Genomic DNA, 14,309 nt, shown 5'->3' on the forward strand with positions numbered 1-14,309 from the left:
TAGCTGTTAGCCAACACTACGCACACTACTTGGTTGAGGAGGCCGAATGCACGCGTTAACTCACGCAGGCTGGCGTGAGGTCTGAAACAGGATACGTAATGAATGCTATAAAGAAAAGTACGTAGCTGCTGGAATACTTAACTTTAATGCATCATTTGTATACATCGTTCTTGATGAGACATGCTTCATACGATAACTATCAATTGCTATGGCGCCTTGCTAGGTCGTAGCCATTGACTTAGCTGAAGGCTATTCTAACTATCTGCTCTGCAAATGAGCGAGGCTTCGTCAGTGTGCATCGCTAGCTAAGTCGTCCGTACAACTGGGGCGAGTGCTAGTCCGTCTCTCGAGACCTGCCGTGTGGTGGCGCTCGGTCTGCGATCACTGACAGTGGCGACACGCGGGTCCGACATGTACTAATGGACCGCGGCCGATTTAAAGCTACCACTTAGCAAGTGTGGTGTCTGGCGGTGACACCACAGTATGAATTCAGCCAGTCGTTGGAAGTCACCTGCAGATATATTGAGCCGGACCGCCTCTATAGCCGTCCATAATTGCGAAAGTGTTGTCGGTGCAGGGTTTTCTGCACTAACTCATCTCTCGGTTACGTCCCATATATGTTCGGCAGGATGCATGTCGGGCGATCTGGGTGGCCAAACCATTCCCTCAAATTATTCAGAATGTCCTTCAAACCGATCACGAACAGTTGTGGCCGGCCGGAGTGGCCGTGCGGTTCTAGGCGCTACAGTCAGGAACCGCGAGGCCACTACGGTCGCAGGTTCGAATCCCGCCTCGGGCATGGATGTGTGTGATGTCCTTAGGTTAGTTAGGTTTAAGTAGTTCTAAGTTCTAGGGGAATGATGACTTCAGAAGTTAAATCCCATAGTGCTCAGAGCCATTTGAACCATTTTTGAACAGTTGTGACAGTCACATGACGCACTGTCATCCATTGTTTGAGAGCAAATGGTCTCCAAGTAGCTGAACGTAAAAATTTCCAGCCAATGATCGGTTCAGTTGGACCAGAGTGCCCAGTCCATTAGATGTAAACACAACCCACACCTTCTGGAGCCATCAACAGCTTGCAGAGTGCATTGTTGACAGCTTGGGTCCATGCATTGTTGAGGTCTGCGCCACACTCGAACGCTACCATCAGCTTTTATCAAATGAAATAGTGACTCGTGTGAGCAGGCGGAGGTTTTACAGTCGTCTTGGGTCCAACTGACATGGTCACGAGACCAGGAGAGACGCTGCAGGCGATGCTGTGCTGTTGGTAAAGGCACTCGCGTTGATTGTCTTCTATGATAACCCGTTAAAGCCAAATTTCGCCCCACTGTCCTAACGGATTTGTGCGTCGTACGTCCCAGATTGATTTCTGTGGTTATTCCGCACCATGTTCTTTGTCTGTCAGCACTGAAAATTAAACCAAACGCCGCTGCCCTCGATCGTTAAGTGAAGGCCGTCGGCCACTGCGTTGTCCGTGGTGAGAGGCAAAGCCAGAAATTTAGTATTCTCGGCACACTCTTGACACTGAGGATCTCGGAATACTGAACTTCCCAACGATTTCCGTAATGGAATGCCCCATGCGTCTAGCTCCAACTACCATTCAGCATTCAAAGGTTGTTAATTTCCCTCGTAGGGCCATAATCATGTCGGAAATCTTTTCACATGAATCACCTGTGTAGAAATGACAGCTCCGTCAATGTACTGACATTTTATTGTGTATGCGATACTACCGCCGCCTCTTTATCTGCGTATCACTAACCCATGACTTTTGTCATATCAGAGTGCTGTTCGTCAACTCACTGGTTCCTTCTCGCTAGATGTAAAATGTTTCTTGGTTTTATTTGAATTCTGTGTTTCCAAATGAAATGTTAATTAGCAAATACTGAATCACAGTTTTTTAATAAAACATCTTTTTAGTAGATATTACTGAATGGATAAAAATGCAAGTATTGTCAATGAATTAAAATTTAGTGCAGAACTGATAAACATCAAATAGAAAAAGAAATTAGTTTCTGTTCATAGAAATTGTACAGTTTCGTTTATATATTTTGAATCTGTGTATCGAATTGTAACATTTTCATGAGACTGTCAATTAAAAAACGACATTTATTAAGAATCTACTATTCAATACCTGCTGATAAAAATTTCCATTTGAAAATAAATATAGGAATCAAATAAGAGAAAATAGATGGTGCTTCTACCACAGAGATGATAAAAGAAGACCCGTGACAGCTGTCACTGCTGTTACCGACTTTTAATAAGAAAGAGCAAACGCCTGCAGGCAGAACGTTAGTCTTCTATAGAGCTGCGACAACACCGAGACTTTGCGAGGGAAACGTATAGAAAATCGCGTTACGTGACTGCTTGAAGTGGTGCGTAAAGTAGGGTTTCTGTATGTGTCAGTGAGCTTCGTTCGCCGATTTTACTACGGCAACAAACGAGCTACTGACTTCAGCAATCTATATTACTAAACGGCTAAAGTGCCGTTCTACTTCGACCATCATCAGTTATTTTGCTCCCCAAATAGCAAAACTCCTTTACTACTTTAAGTGTCTCATTTCCTAATCTAATTCCCTCAGCATCACCCGACTTAATTTGACTACATTCCATTATCCTCGTTTTGCTTTTGTTGATGTTCATCTTATATCCTCCTTTCAAGACACTGTCCATTCCCTTCAACTGCTCTTCCAAGTCCTTTGCTGTCTCTGACAGAATTACAGTGCCATCGGCGAACCTCAAAGTTTATATTTCTTCTCCATGGATTTTAATACCTATTCCAAATTTTTCTTCTGTTTCCTTCACTGCTTGCTCAATATACAGATTGAATAGCATCAGGGAGAGGCTACAACCCTGTCTTACTCCCTTCCCAACCACTGCCTCCCTTTCATGTCCCTCGACTCTTATAACTGCCATCTGGTTTCTGTCCAAATTGTAAATAGCCTTTCGCTCCCTGTATTTTACCCCTGCCACCTTCAAAATTTGAAAGACAGTATTCCAGTCGACATTGTCAAAAGCTTCCTCTAAGTCTACAAATGCTAGAAACGTAGATTTGCCTTTCCTTAATCTTTCTTCTAAGATAAGTCGTAGGGTCAGTATTGCCTCACGTGTTTCAATATTTCTACGGAATCCAAACAGATTTTCCCCGAGGTCGGCTTCTACCAGTTTTTCCATTCGTCTGTAAAGAATTCGCGTTAGTATTTTGCAGGTGTGACTTACCCAATATATAAACATAAAATTCTTGTGAGACCATTTAATATTAAGAGTTCTTCAACACATTAAATTGTGAAGTTTGTATACAAGCACTTAATGAACATTTAAGACTAGAGAAAAACAGAAGCATAAAAGAACTTCTTACACTTAATCAAAAACTTAAAAGATACACACATCCTGTCAGCTGCTTGACTGTTATCCTTTGAAGTGAAAGACATGTAAACTTCGCTTCCACTTGATGGCTCAGTTATAGGAGAACAACTGACAGGAGACTCAAGAATTCCAGCAACCCCTACAGACAAAATTATGCAAATCATAAATGTGGCCACTGAGCAAAACTACTTTTAATTAAACAATTCATTCTACTTACAAAAAGAAGGCCTGCCAATGGGAAGTCCAGCGTGTTACATACTGGAAAATATCGTCGTTGTTGTTGTTGTTGTGGTCTTCAGTCCTGAGACTGGTTTGATGCACCTCTCCATGCTACTCTATCCTGTGCAAGCTTCTTCATCTCCCAGTACCTACTGCAACCTACATCCTTCTGAATCTGCTTAGTGTATTCATCTCTTGGTCTCCCCCTACGATTTTTACCCTCCACGCTGCCCTCCAATACTAAATTGGTGATCCCTTGATGCCTCAGAACATGTCCTACCAACCGATCCCTTCTTCTGGTCAATTTGTGCCACAAACTCCTCTTCTCCCCAATCCTATTCAATACCTCCTCATTAGTTATGTGATCTACCCATCTAATCTTCAGCATTCTTCTGTAGCACCACATTTCGAAAGCTTCTATTCTCTTCTTGTCCAAACTATTTACCGTCCATGTTTCACTTCCATACATGGCTACACTCCATACAAATACTTTCAGAAATGACTTCCTGACACTTAAATCTATACTCGATGTTAACAAATTTCTCTTCTTCAGAAACGCTTTCCTTGCCATTGCCAGTCTACATTTTATATCCTCTCTACTTCGACCATCATCAGTTATTTTGCTCCCCAAATAGCAAAACTCCTTTACTACTTTAAGTGTCTCATTTCCTAATCTAATACCCTCAACATCACCCGACTTAATTCGACTACATTCCATTATCCTCGTTTTGCTTTTGTTGATGTTCATCTTATATCCTCCCTTCAAGACACCATCCATTCCGTTCAACTGCTCTTCCAAGTCCTTTGCTGTCTCTGACAGAATTACAATGTCATCGGCGAACCTCAAAGTTTTTATTTCTTCTCCATGGATTTTAATACCTACTCCGAATTTTTCTTTTGTTTCCTTTACTGCTTGCTCAATATACAGATTGAATAACATCGGGGAGAGGCTACAACCCTGTCTTACTCCCTTCCCAACCACTGCTTCCCTTTCATGTCCCTCGACTCTTATAACTGCCATCTGGTTTCTGTCCAAATTGTAAATAGCCTTTCGCTCCCTGTATTTTACCCCTGCCACCTTTAGAATTTGAAAGAGAGTATTCCAGTCAACATTGTCAAAAGCTTTCTCTAAGTCCACAAATGCTAGAAACGTAGAAATATCGTGATGAATCGTAATTTAAACTGATATTTTGCAGAAGTAAAATAATATTTAGTGATACGCTGGTACAGATATGTAAATGATATCATATACGTCTTAGATGAACCACAGGAACACATGAACCGTTTACAGAGAAGGATAAGTAACATAAACCACACTATGGAAACAGAAACACTACCTGAAACACAAACTCATAAAATCTAATAACAGACACAACTTAAGGAAATAGCAACAGGAATCAAATCTCCCACATCCTTGAAAACTGGCAGTCGTCAGACATATGGTATACAGTCTATGCAGAATACCTCTAAGCAAAATGAACTATCAAGAATAACTGAACATGATATTTAACTCAGTATAGGACAATGGATACAGCAGCAAACAGTACACAAAATACATGACACTATTAAAATGAAAATGCAGACAGAAAACATCAAAATCAAAAGCAACCGAAATACATCAACAAACAAGAATAGCACACAATGCACAATCACACCAGATAACACACCCCACAACATAAAATAGCACACCATGAAATATCACAACCAACTCACACTCAAAATAAGTAACAGCTTCAAGAAACATAAAATTAACGTATTCTTCAAGACAAATAGCACAACACAAAAGAAACTAAAAACTGTGAAAAACTGTGACACAAGAGGAAGATAAATACAACAGTTCACGAGTATATGAATTAACAAGTAACAGCTGCAACTCTAAGTATATTGGGATGACTGCATGAATTTTTGACATCAAAATAACATATACTCCAAATATGCTCCGTGTATGCTGAACATCTAATAAAAAAATCACCGTCGCACTGGGACTGCTCACTCTACAGGAAGAATATTTCATACACAAGCTCATAAACAAAAAAAATGAAAATATTCTCAACGACGAAAAGAATGAGAAAAGAAGGCAAATATCCAAACTAATTCATAATCTATCTTAAAAATGTAAAAGTAAATATATAAAGGAACAAAATAAAATGTAATAATAAGAAAATACACATACACACACACAGTTCCTAACCACCCACTCTTCCTCCATTCCCACTCCTAAACGCTACTCCACTATCCGATGACCCTTCAGTCAGTTCCTGTGACTTCTCAGTCATCTCTAAAACATGTGACCACCAGCAGCGCAAAGAAATATTTTCTGAAAGAAGTCTATGCTACGTGCATTTACCACATATAGAACAGCAAATGGTTGTAAGAACATGACACAAATATGGATTAAAAAAACCATTATTGTGAAGATAAATATCTAGATTCAAACAAACTGCCTCACATTCACTGCAAATCGTATATAGTTTTATATATGCTATAGACTAGTGAAGATGCCTAAGATGGATAGGAGAAACATGTCTGGTAGTCAAGAATAAATTTCAGTTGCAAAAGATAGAAGTTTTCTTCTCCTTGTGGAAAAGCATAATTAACAAGTAATTTAAGTTCGAAAATGTGTATGCAGGGTGTAACTAAATTCCCTTTGCAGACTTTGAGACCATTTTCAAAACATGAAAAAAAATCTTGTAAACAGGGGCTCCAAAGTGCATACTCATCTTCGCTAATCTGAAACGTATTTCTATTGAACAAATAATAAGCTATGCACGTAGTTACCAGCAGCTCTGTTAAATATGTTCGAAACGTCTTGTAATACTTTCAAATATCCGAATGCGAGTTTTTTGAAGTTTGAGAATTCTGTGATGCTGCTTTAGGAGACTGATGCCTGGACACTGAAACTAAAATCCTGCAAGTATGAAGAAAGTCGAAAAGATCCGTAGCGTCCCCTTGTAAGTCTAACCTTCTCTTCGGTGTCCTACGTACAGTGATACACTCCTGGAAATGGAAAAAAGAACACATTGACACCGGTGTGTCAGACCCACCATACTTGCTTCGGACACTGCGAGAGGGCTGTACAAGCAATGATCACACGCACGGCGCAGCGGACACACCAGGAACCGCGGTGTTGGCCGTCGAATGGCGCTAGCTGCGCAGCATTTGTGCACCGCCGCCGTCAGTGTCAGCCAGTTTGCCGTGGCATACGGAGCTCCATCGCAGTCTTTAACACTGGTAGCATGCCGCGACAGCGTGGACGTGAACCGTATGTGCAGTTGACGGACTTTGAGCGAGGGCGTATAGTGGGCACGCGGGAGGCCGGGTGGACGTACCGCCGAATTGCTCAACACGTGGGGCGTGAGGTCTCCACAGTACATCGATGTTGTCGCCAGTGGTCGGCGGAAGGTGCACGTGCCCGTCGACCTGGGACCGGACCGCAGCGACGCACGGATGCACGCCAAGACCGTAGGATCCTACGCAGTGCCGTAGGGGACCGCACCGCCACTTCCCAGCAAATTAGGGACACTGTTGCTCCTGGGGTATCGGCGAGGACCATTCGCAACCGTCTCCATGAAGCTGGGCTACGGTCCCGCACACCGTTAGGCCGTCTTCCGCTCACGCCCCAACATCGTGCAGCCCGCCTCCAGTGGTGTCGCGACAGGCGTGAATGGAGGGACGAATGGAGACGTGTCGTCTTCAGCGATGAGAGTCGCTTCTGCCTTGGTGCCAATGATGGTCGTATGCGTGTTTGGCGCCGTGCAGGTGAGCGCCACAATCAGGACTGCATACGACCGAGGCACACAGGGCCAACACCCGGCATCATGGTGTGGGGAGCGATCTCCTACACTGGCCGTACACCACTGGTGATCGTCGAGGGGCACTGAATAGTGCACGGTACATCCAAACCGTCATCGAACCCATCGTTCTACCATTCCTAGACCGGCAAGGGAACTTGCTGTTCCAACAGGACAATGCACGTCCGCATGTATCCCGTGCCACCCAACGTGCTCTAGAAGGTGTAAGTCAACTACCCTGGTCAGCAAATTTTCCGGATCTGTCCCCCATTGAGCATGTTTGGGACTGGATGAAGCGTCGTCTCACGCGGTCTGCACGTCCAGCACGAACGCTGGTCCAACTGAGGCGCCAGGTGGAAATGGCATGGCAAGCCGTTCCACAGGACTACATCCAGCATCTCTACGATCGTCTCCATGGGAGAATAGCAGCCTGCATTGCTGCGAAAGGTGGATATACACTGTACTAGTGCCGACATTGTGCATGCTCTGTTGCCTGTGTCTATGTGCCTGTGGTTCTGTCAGTGTGATCATGTGATGTATCTGACCCCAGGAATGTGTCAATAAAGTTTCCCCTTCCTGGGACAATGAATTCACGGTGTTCTTATTTCAATTTCCAGGAGTGTATATTCCTGGACTGCTCACATAAAGATGGATCCTGAAACAACATACGTAGGGATAGTTGGCGTATGTCTTAATGCGTCTACCAATTCTGGTTTTTCAATATCTCCGTGTTATTCCCCCATGAATCAAACAAACATATGACTATTCCTACAAATCTGACATGAGTCCCACACACTTGACTAATACTCTAAGATGTAATGCACCTATATTTTGTCACCAATCTCCTTTGCAGACCAACTGTATTTACCCAGTTTCCTTCTAGTGATCCGAAGACCACCCCTTTCGTTGCCTACGACTAAGTCTGTCATCACAATGAGAGACAGGAACACAGACTTGTTTGAAAGATTCCCTCCACAATAAACCTAAGAATGTTGTTTAGTTGCAGTAACATGAGCATTCTTCGCTTACATCCCTACACCATACGGGCCAAGTACACACTTATAGATGTTTTCACAACTAAAATTATTTACAAACTAAGGGAGATAGGTGAAACATCGCTGTCAACCCTCTCATCACATATCTCAGAAGGAATAGTAAATAATCAGGAATACGACAGGAAGGATCATTCGGAGCACAAAAATCTAGTAAACATGGGCTCTAAAATGCATAGCTTAAGACCCACACTATGTGATCAAAGGTATCCGGACGTCCCCAAAAACATACGTTTTTCATATTAGATGAATTGTGTTGCCTCCTACTGCCAGGTACTCCATATTAACGACCTCAGCAACCGTTAGACATTGTGAGAGAGCAGAATGGGGCGCTCCGTGGAACTAACGGACTTTAACGTGTTCAGGTGATTGCGTGTCACTTGTCACACGTCTGTACGTTAGATTTCCACACTTCTAAACATCCCTAAGTCTACTGTTTCCGATGTGGTACTGAAATGGAAACGTGAGGGACACGTACAGCACAAAAGCGTACTAGCCGACCTCTTTTGTTGACTGACAGTTGAAGAGGGTCGTGATGTTAAATGTGAACACTGGAAAAACGTTCTGTGGAGTGACAAATCACAGTACACAATGTGGTGATCCGTTGGCAGGGTGTGGGTATTGCGTATGCCCGGTGAACGTCATCTGCCAGGGTGTGTACTGCCAACAGTAAAATTCGGAGGTAATGGTGTTATTGCGTGGTCGTGTTTTGCATGGAGGGGGCTTGGACTCATTGTTATTTTGCGTGGCACTATCACAGCACATGCCTACATTGATGTTTTAAGCACCTTCTTACTTCCCACTGTAGAAGAGCAATTTGGGGATGGTGGTTGCATCTTTCAACACGATCGAGCACCTGTTCATAATACACGGCCTGTGGCGGAGTTGTTACACGATAATAACATCCCTGTAATGGCGTGGCCTGCACGGAGTCCTGACCTGAATCCTACAGAAAACCTTTGGGACGTTTTGGAATATGGACAGCGTCCCGGGCCTCACCGACCAACATCGATACCTCTTCTCAGTGCAGCACTTCGCGAACAGTGGGCTCCCATTCCACAAGAAACCTTCCAGCACCTGATTGAACGTATGCCTGCGAGAGTGGAAGCTGTCATCAAGGCTAAGGGTGGGCGAACAGCATACTGAATGCCAGCATTAGCGATGGAGGGCGTCACTAACTTGTAAGTCATTTTCAGCCAGCTATCCAGATACTTTTGATCGCATAGTGTATGAGCACTTGTTCATCTTCACTACTGTGGAATACATCTCTCCTACTGAACATTCCTCCCGGGACACCGTCCATAATAAATTAAAGTCCTCCATCATGATTTCTGTCTGTATGTGAAGGCTAATATCAGGAGATCTGTAGGGGCTTTGACACGGTTTTCGCTGACACACAGACTGATTCACTAGGAAGGTTTTTGTATACAATTTATTACCGCTACTCCAGACCAGTCTTTCAGCTGTAGATACTTGGTGTCGGGCTTGCGAAGCCGGGCAGGTTGCTAGTGACTGAATGCTCCTCACAGCCTCCAAACCTCCAAGTGCGTCACATAACCTGCAGGAACATTTAACATACACATTGTGACGCTCTAACAGGTGACCGCAAGGGAACCCAATGCCATGAAAAAATCTGAGCCCCCACAACTGTTAGCAATATTCACGAAGTTAGCCGATAAGCTTACAGCCCTGGGAGACGGACGCGTTCCTGTGTATACAATCCGTGTAAGAACGGTTCCTGCTCCTTGGCTAACAATAAAATTACGTATGTCCGTCTGCCCTCTGTCAAACACTAAACAAGATGTTCGCATCTTTTACCATTTATACTCCTTTCTCTTTTCATAAGATATTGCAGAGTCTGTGTTATTCCGAAATTCGGAATAACACAGGCAACATCGTATTTATTCTCCAACACCGTGAAAGCGACGTTCAAGTAAAATGTCTCCCCTGTAAGGGAACGGACGTAGGAGTATAGGTTGCAGACACATAGTGGACTTCATATGGAAGTTTTGAACTGGCACTGAGTAGTGTTCAAATAGCCAAATGGTATGGCGACCGCTCACGATAAGAGGGAAATCCTGGTTCGAGACCAGATTCGGCACAAATTTTCATTGTCGTCATTCCAATGTGCAGCTACTGCTTGTGCATATTCGCAACTGCGAATAAATTTCATGTTACTCTTTTTATTCCTCACTCAGTCTCGGCACGTTCTTTTCCCCTATTATCATAGTATTACGTTTCAGCACGTTCGTCCTTCTCTCTTTTTTTCACCTGCGTTGACGCAGATTTCTTCTGTGTATTGAAATTGTACTCACTTACCCCCGTGGGTTTCCTTTAAAAAACGGCCTGTCCTTCAGCGATGTGCAGACGTTCGACGAAAATATGGAAACACCCCAAGAAATGCATCCTTAAATATAAATACAGGCGCTAGCAAAGCCTGCAGCTTGCGCTGTTGTGTTTGACCACCAGGATTGTCATCAATACTTTGCAAGTGCCAGTCGAGGTCAGGGCAGTGTTCTCTGTAGTTGTGAGTCCATGATGTCGTAGCTAAGTGAATCCGAACGTGGGCAAATTATGGTGTCTGTGTGCTGTGTGCTTCCATAACCGAGACAGCCAAGGTGTTTGGTGTTTCAAGAGTCTCCGTATTGAAGATCTATACCGCCTACGTGGGTAAGTGGTAAAACATCATCCGCTAAGTAACAGCGCGGACAAAAGTGTGTGTCGAGTGATCGTGAAAGACGATGATTGAAGAGGATAGTGACGAAAAATAGAGGACAACAGCTGTAAAAATCACTGGAGAACTGAATGAACTCGTAAAGCCTGTTATGTAAAATATGTAGATACCTGCTTAGTTGTAACAGAGGGATTGATAGCCATAACATTGCCACATGAAGTGAATCAATAAATAAACAACAACACAAATAAAAATATGTGACCGTTCTATTTCATTTCCCCTCAAATTGTCACATACAGATGTTTATATGTGTCACTTGATTCAAAGCGTAATTCACTGACATTTTGGTGATAGGAGACTGTTTCCATGTATTGTAAAGTGCACAGTTTTACATTTCTGAACATTTTAAACAAGTTGACAATCATTCCATCACTTTGCAATTTTAAGATCTGACAATATTCATTATTAATATATTCAATATAATAGTAATTATTATAAACAGATTAATATTATGTGTTGCGTGCATGTGTGAGTAGGATGGAGAGAGGTGTGAGAAAGAAAAAGAGAGAGAAGAGAAAGAAAGAAAGAAAGAGAGAGAGAGAGAGAAAGAGAGAGAGAGAGAGAGAGAGAGAGAGAGAGAGGCTGTATGTGAGAGATAGGCAGGGAGGCACCAAAGTTTGGAAGTACAGCTTGTTCTAAAACTGGCACACATAGGTAATAAATGGATCCTGGTTGTGTCAGTCTTGACGTGAGGAAATATTGAGTGGAGTTAAAGGTTGTGGCTTATATACTAGTTCACTCTTGTATTATCACACAATATGTGTAAGAAATGGTTGGGGTAACATATGGACTATGCTTTAAGTTATATAAATAGATACACATATCATTAAGTTAGGCAGTTAGTTAGCTAGTTGCATGTTACATAGATAATTTGAACTAGTCTATTATCAAAATGATGTGGAATGAAGATGCAAATTTCAGTAGACGACTAGTGGTAACATTAATAAACACAGTTCATAGTCCTATTCATGCAAATACCCTTACAACAAGTTTTTTAGGCTACTACTTTTTAAATAAAAGCTTGTCAATAGAATAGAAGTTGTCCAGGGGAAATGTTTTTGGGTCAGATTTAAAACTTGCTATGACAGTCATTTTATGTCATTCAGAAAATTATCAAAATTTTGTTTCTGCCTGTTGAACTCCTTTCTCACCCACTGACAGCTTTAATCAAGACTAATAAGACTCCTATTTTCCTCTTGTATGTGTGACATAACTGTTTTCCTGAAAATTGTGATGGATAATTTTGATGAATATCATTATAGAATATATGTACTGTGATGGTACAGTTAAAATGCCTAACTTATTAAAGAGGTTCCTACATGTTGACTAAGGGTGAACACCACATTGAGTTATGCCAGGAAATTATTCCATGACACGTTATTGAGTAGAAATATGCAAAATATGTTGGGAGGTTGATTCATTTCATTCCAAGACTAACAATTACATGAAGACCAAAGTAGCTGAACTTAATAGCTTGAGATGCTTAATAATATGCTTCCTCCAGATCAGTTTTTCACCAATATGTAGATCAAAATTTTGGAGCTTTCTTCCCTGTTTATTAGCTGCTCTTCATCCACTACATAATTTTTTTGTATGACTCTATATCTAGAACAAAACTGAATACAAAGTGTGTTTTCAAAACTTAAGGTGAGTCCATTTTCAGGAAACCATTTCACAGTTCATTGAAAAACATCATTAACAATCATTTCTGTGTCTTGCTTTCCAATGGCAGCTATTAAAATACTAGAGTCCACTGCAAAAAGTACTAATTCTGGCTGTTGAATGTTAAGTGGAAGTTCAGTCACATATGTAAGGAGTGGGAGTGAACCCAAAATTCAACCCTGTGAGACTGCCTTTGTGATTTACTGCAGTCATTGGAATTGTCTGTCAAAACAACAGTGTTTGGATTATTCAGGAGAATTTTTTGCATTCTGTTTGTTAAGTATGAATCAAATCAGTTGTGTGTAAAACCATCTAAACTATAAAACTCGTGTTTTTCTATGAAGGTAATACGATCTATACAAACACCTGCAAAGTATCACAAAACATTCCACGTAGCGATAATTTACTGTTTAAGGCATGTAATATTTGATGAGTTCATTCTGAGTTGAGTAGCCTTCATGGAATCATAACTGTGATATGCAGAGTAAATTGTTCCTTCTTATATGAGACTACTCTAGGATTCATCACTTTTTCAAATATTTTTGAAAAAGATATCAGTAAAGAAAGTGAACAATAATTACTTAATTTTTTTCTTGACACCTTTCTTGTGAAGAGATTGAACAACTGCATATTGCAGTGAGTCTGGAAAAAATTCCTGTTCCAATGTTGATGTTACATGTAACACGAAAAACATTACTTATTAAGGTAGACCAACTTCTTAGATATCTATTTGAAATTCCATCAACACCATATAAGCTTCTGGGATTTTGGAATATTTATAATTCTATACATTTCACTGAAGGACATTGGTGCTAGTTGCTTAAAATTTAGTATAATGACAGTTTAAATATATTCCCTGGTTTCTTCAGCTTTAATCTCATTTTTGCTGCTAGATTAAGAAAGTGGTGGTTAAATGTACTTCAAACTCATGAAGTGTCAATAACAACATTGTCATTTAGTTTAATTGTTATTGTATTTTGTACACAGACTTGCTGTCGTGACACAAATTTAGCAGTATCCCATATAGTTTTAATCTTATTATGTGCATTATTAATTTGTCAGGATATACATATTTCTTGATATTTTCATTTATTTTCTTAACATATTACAGTGCTGACTTATTCTGGCATCTATATAAATTCCATTTCTCTGTAATGTGAGATTTTAATTCTATTTGTTTTCCATGGATTACTTGCTTTTTTAAAGTATTTTCTGGATAACTTTTTAGGAAAACAACTTTCAAATATTGGCACAAATTTACTACAGAATAAACTGAATTTGACATTAGCATATATTTCTATATATACCTTATATTGAACCACCTATTTTAGTTTCCTTCTAAAACACTTTATCCTGTTCTCATTAATAAACCTCACTGCTTTGTATGTACCTGCCTCAGGGCTGTAGGGTGATAAATATATACTTATTTCCATTAATTGTTCATTATAATCAGATACTCCATTAACAACTGGGAACACAGTAATT

Source organism: Schistocerca nitens, chromosome 6 (genome assembly GCF_023898315.1).
Source record: "Schistocerca nitens isolate TAMUIC-IGC-003100 chromosome 6, iqSchNite1.1, whole genome shotgun sequence".
Taxonomy (NCBI): Eukaryota; Metazoa; Arthropoda; class Insecta; order Orthoptera; family Acrididae; genus Schistocerca; species Schistocerca nitens.